The sequence below is a fragment of the Geosmithia morbida genome (genome assembly GCF_012550715.1).
Source record: "Geosmithia morbida isolate 1262 chromosome Unknown scaffold_5, whole genome shotgun sequence".
Taxonomy (NCBI): Eukaryota; Fungi; Ascomycota; class Sordariomycetes; order Hypocreales; family Bionectriaceae; genus Geosmithia; species Geosmithia morbida.
In genome coordinates, this window is record NW_023336192.1 from 1,437,409 (window position 1) to 1,443,576 (window position 6,168).

The following is a 6,168-nucleotide window of genomic DNA, read 5'->3' on the forward strand; positions in this document are numbered from 1 at the left end:
AGGGGGGGGGGGGGGGAAGAAGAAAAAACAGGGAGAGGGTAGCAACAGCCGCAGACGTAGCCGCGACCTGGAGATGACAGGGTCGAGACGAAACCGCTTCCCACACCCATGCTACTCCATAGTTCTGCGTAGTCCTTGTCCGATGAGTCTTTGACATCTAAGGGTACCTGAGAGCAATACCTGAGGATTAATGCTTGTCGTGATAGTGATATTTGCTGCGTACGCCGTATCTCCTTCTCCTCCCTTTCGCCTGATCCGTCTTACGATGCGCTATGACTACAAGTGCAATCTGTAGTTCAGGTATGATATTGCAATTTCTCGTCCGTTCTCACCACTCTACAGATTACAAGAGTAATAGTAATGCCTAGTAATAATAATAATGTCTACGTACACTGAGTAATGAATGGTACGTATAGCCGTCATGTACTCGTACTGTACCTGTACTGTACCGTACCTGTACGGCTAGAATTGTACCCATAAATATCCAGAAAAATAATACATCGCACATACACCGTAATACTCGGGACCTGGACCCGACACGCACCTTGGAGAAGATTAGCGAGAGAGAGAGAGAGAGAGAGAGAGAGCACACCATCAAAGAGCCACTTTTTTTTTACTCCCTCTCTTTTTGTCTGTTAACTCCTTAATTAACATACTTGAATGTCTGTATAGTCGTATATGTGGAAATACGTATAGCCGAGTATCTACGGACTTGGCTACTAATCAGCCGGTTGCTCGTCCTACCATGACACTGTCAAACGTACTAGGACAAAAGCGAACCCACGTAAACAAAAAAAAACAAAAGAAAAAACTCTCTGCCTTCTCCGTACCAGACCAGGCGCAAAGAAAGTAGTGATTGAGAAGAAAGACAGCGGGACACCACCCAATCTGGCCCTCTGAAAGGGGTCGTCTCACGTGAGAACGTCCAAGTCCAAAGACCCCGTACTAGTGGTAGCAACTTTGACTCGAGAGTACTATTACTACCTACCGCATTGCAGTATTACCACGAGTACGACGAGTATTGCTCTCTGTACTCGTAGACAATCGCACACAAAGGCAACAGCGGCCCGTTATACCCATCGGATGAATCATATCAAGCACCGTCACGAGAGTCGTCATGGCCCAAGCTTCTCTCTTCCTCTCTCTCTCCCTCTCCCTCCCTACACGTCACCCTTGAATTGCCACTCCTTATTCATAACGCGTACATGACGAGGCTGTCGAGAGAAGAAGAAAAAAACGCTAGGTGGGAGGAGCCTCTCTCTAGCCCGAGCGCGCGCGCACGATGAATGCGGCTGCAAGAGAGGCAGGGAAGAAACAAAGACCCTGTTTTCTCCACGCTCACCTTTCACAGCCCTTGGATCCGTAACGTGGGCGCAATTACTCGTATCGGTAACGGCACCTTGCTCACCGACCATGCCGGTTCTTTTTCCCCGGTATGACGCACTGTGTCTCATGCCCCAGTACCGGTGGTACTGCCGTACTATTTCTCTCTCTCTCTCTCTCTCTCTCTCTCTCACTCACTCACTCTCACACACACTCTCTCTCTCACTCTCTCACTTATCTCTCTCACACTCTCTCTCACTATCCTCTCTCACTTCTCTCTCTCACTCAGAAAGTATACATCGCAGCAATAAACAGCACCGTAGACTGTACTGTAGATTGTAGCAGGGCAACAACAACAACAACAACAACAACAACAACAACAACAAAAAACGGTCCCGCCGTTCGTTTGTTGTTCCCCTCTCAGACAGAGTACCCTCTCACCCGGAGATGGGACAAGGGCCTACCTATGGGTCCCTTGATAGGGAGGAGGAGAGAGTAGGAGGGGGGGGGACCCTTGCCTGTCTGTGCCTTGCCTGTCTGTGCCTTGCCTTGCCCTTTGTGCGTGTACGTGGTGGTGGCGCTGGTGGTGGTGGTGGCGCTTGGCGCTTGAGGCATTTTCGGCCCACGGCGATTTTAGTGGCCGCGATGCGCGAAAGCACGAGAGCGAAGGCCTGTGCCTTCTTCTCCTACTGCCACTAGCGGCCGAGGAGTCAGGGTCCCCCAGGGCATCATTGCCAGCCACTGATCCGGTATACAGGTGTCCGTACTCCGTGCTCTTGTACTGTAAATCGTTACCTATATCCGTTCAGCAGCAGTCCGCTTATATATATATACCTGGTTGACCAATCATGACCCTGGTATTATCACTATGAGTGTTTTGCTCGCTCGCTCGCTTGCTTTGCTTCTTGGTGATGGGATGGATGTAGCCGCGCATGTTCCCCCCTCCCCCCTCTTCCCTTCTCCCCTCTTTCTTCCCCGACCACCTGTCTTTTATTCCCTCCAAAGATCCGGCGGTCAGAGGACATTGACGATTATTACGTAGTAGGCCGAAAGAACGTCGTGAACCCTGAAAGAAGAGAGAGAAAGAGAATGACGGAGGCAGTCGTGTTGTGGTCGCGCGCACATGGTCTCGGATTATTACGTAGCTCCTCTCTCCCTCGTCTCTCCCTCTTTCTCTTCTACTCCATGTCAATCGTCCAATCGGTCCAAGGCAGAAGAGTCTCTCTCTCGTCTTCCCCATCAGAAGTATCCTATAATGTCCGCTGTCTAGAGATTGTAAGGGATGCTCCGTGCTTTTCGGTCCGCATATAGGTAATAATACTACGACGCTTTCGCAGGAGCCGCCGCAAGCCGCTAATATGTCATAATCAGTGACTTCTGACCCCTTCTCCTTTACCGAATATACCTCTCTGGGTCTTGGCCAATTACTCGTCCCAATGCGCCTCTCGTAGCCTTCTGTCGGGAGTACGGAGTACTGTGATTCTCATGTCAATGCTATCCGGCATCTCGACGAATCTGTCCTCGTACAGCCAAGGTCCGTCCGTAAGATTACATTGTATGTATATTAATCTTTCCTATCCGCGCGCCGCCATTGCCGTCTCTTCCCACCCCTCCTCTCTCTCGCTCTCTGTGTGTGTGTGTGTGTGTGTGTGTGTGTGTGTGCCTCTCTTTTCCGCCCCGCGGCGGGTCACGGTTAAGACGGCCGAGGGCCATTTGCGATTCCGACAACGGCCGTCAGTCAAGTCATTGGTCCATCCGATTCGATGCTAGTGGAAGGACGGAGTACGGCATCATCACTGTTTTCCTTCTTTTCTTTTTCTTCGCTTCCCTATCTGGCTGTACACGACGTACTCATCTGTCTAGACTGGACCATTCGTGAAGAAGACAGACAGTGTGCAGCGTACAATCTGGGCACATGTCTCATTCTCCTGTGTCCGTGCCATGCGCCGCATCACGGACATCCGTGTACCGATGTGCTTACATCTATAATCTGCATCGTACCATGCCAGTCGCGATACAGCCGTGCCACACACTCACACACACACACACACACGAGCTTTGAAGGTGTAGTCTGCAACTGTCAACCGTGATAGATAGCGTACGTACGGTGCAGGGTCTCGTCGCAGACTTGCTCGAGATATTTTTATCTAGACGGTCAGGATCAGACAAGACAGTACATCTTGATTGTTGTTCGATTCTATAATTAACATCTACACACACACGATTGTTTTGTTTGTATATAGCCTTGATTGAATGATCGAATGCCTACTCCGGACGGCACTTGGTCGCAGCAGCAGAAGGGGAACCCGAAAATGGAAAACAAAAGATAAAAATAAAAGAAATTATAAAAATAAAAATAAAAATAAAAGAAGAGGAAGAAAAGAAGAAGAAGAGTGAAGGAGAAACCCCTGTGTAGACGAAGCCGTCACAGCAAATGTCTCAACCAGGAGGTAGGAAGGAGCAGGAACCTTTTTTTTTTTTTTTTTTGACGTACAGCAGGGCGCCTACAGGCTACTCCGCACCCGGCACCCTGACCGACTCTCGATAGCCTCCTCCGCTACCCGTATCGGATCCCTGCAGGCCTGTGCCGCCAGTGGCCGCCACCACACATTGCGTCGTACACGTCTGTGCTCGGCCTCTGCCCCCCCCCCGGGAGAGGGAGAGAGGCATGAGGCCGATGGCAAGTCTACCGCAAACAGTCGACGGGGGTGAAATGACGATGAGCCCCCCCCCCCCCCATCTTGNTCTCGATAGCCTCCTCCGCTACCCGTATCGGATCCCTGCAGGCCTGTGCCGCCAGTGGCCGCCACCACACATTGCGTCGTACACGTCTGTGCTCGCTCTCTGTCTCGCGACCGGGAGAGGGAGAGAGGCATGAGGCCGATGGCAAGTCTACCGCAAACAGTCGACGGGGGTGAAATGACGATGAGCCCCCCCCCCCCCCATCTTGTGTGGAGTAACGGCGACGATGTCAACGGCGCCTGAATGTGTTATGTATTACGATTATGATTATCTATTATGATTATGACTACGATTACTCCGTACCTGTAGGCCGCGGGCACTACGAGTAGAGACTGCTGAGCAGCAGGAGAGATGAGCGGACGATCCCTGTCTCGCTCACGCAGGTCGCAATCGTGGGAGGCTGCTAGCACGTTCCGCTATCCCGCATGCGGCTCCAGCGGGATAGGCGGGCGCGCATTGGTTGGCGGCCCTCGGTGGGGGCGCCCTCGGGGGTGGTGATGGCCTTTGGCGTGGTGGGTGGTGCCCGTAATTTCGATACAACGCCACCTATCCGTTTACGGGGTACTGCACGGGTGAGCGCATTGTGTCTCTTTCATTGGCCTCGAGATTTGACAATGTGCCGTTGGGCGGTCATCGTCATCACTACGGAGTACGAAGAGGGAGGTACCGTGATGGGAGTTGGAAGGATAGACGATGACGATGCAGAGCACGTGGTCATCGTCGTAGCCGCCGCAGTACGGAGTACACTGGCACTACCTGCTAGTGTCGTGTACCGCCGCTACCACTCGTCTGATGCTGCTGCTATTCCTGCTGCTATCACTGTGCTACGCTGCTGCGGCTGCCGCAGCTGCTACCACCATCCATCACCGCCACTGCTCCTACTCGTACGGAGTGCGCGTACTCGTACGGCTACAGATACTGACTAGTACCTGGTATCGAACGCTATGCCTGCATCAGCATGCATATACATGCACATCTACCCGCCCCACGTACACATCATCCCCACGACTCCATGCTCTCTATGTACCGACTATGCTGGAGGTGGCTGTGTACGGAGGTTTTTTTCTTTTTCTTTTTTTTCTGTTCTTTTTTCTTTTTTCTTTTCTTTCATGGTAGCATTATAGTATCAGTCCTCGTAACTGTACGTGTACTCTGTAGATCATTTGAGTATTGTCCTACAAGTAGTGAACCACACACGCAATCTCGATAGTAATCTTGTGATCGATTCTTCCATTTCAATAGGCAGATGCATTTGTTGTAGAATTCCTCCCAACAATTGCTGCTGTTATCCTCATGAGCCATGCGGGATAGTACCTGACGGGGTAGCTATGCTACTAAACCCATCTACATACCATAGCAGCCGACGACGACGACGACAACAACAATAACGACAGCAAGAAAGACATTGGCCTTTCCCAAAACAGCCTATCCAGGGTGAGACATTGCCATGTCTACGAGCACAGGGTATTATATATATATATATGTGCGTGTGTGTGTGTGTGTGTGTGTGTGCGTGTATGTATGCTAATTATGTATGCTAATTAATTTCTTCCTCATCCGCAAACAGCCGTAGCAGGATGCATCTTCCCCGGAGGCATCGAGTATGCTTCCCTCGTCTGATGCCGGGAATGACTCCGGGAATGACGGGCTCCCATGCTCAGGAAAAGCTGCTGTCAAACTTGTCTTGCCTCGTCCCTGGGAAAACCAATATATATATATATATATATATATACATATATTATGAATTTTTTTAATCCCCCCCCCCCCCCCCCAAAAAAAAAAAAAAAGAAGAAAAGTCTTTGGGCTTCGACGTATCAGTCAACTTGACGAGTATACAGGTGTACAAGCTACAGAACCAAGCGGTCAATCCATGGTGGGATGTTCACCTTCCGATATTCATTGCCGCACGGGATATCCGATGTTCAGTTGGCTGATAATGGTCTCATACATGGTAATACCGCTACTAGCCAGGACACTTGGAACCAATCCCCGAAAGAGGCGAACCATATGGCGACCATTACGTCGCAATTCAGTTCGAGCTGCAATGGCGTGGCAATTCATCCCATTTACCGAAAGATGACCGAGATGAAGGGAAAGGGGGGG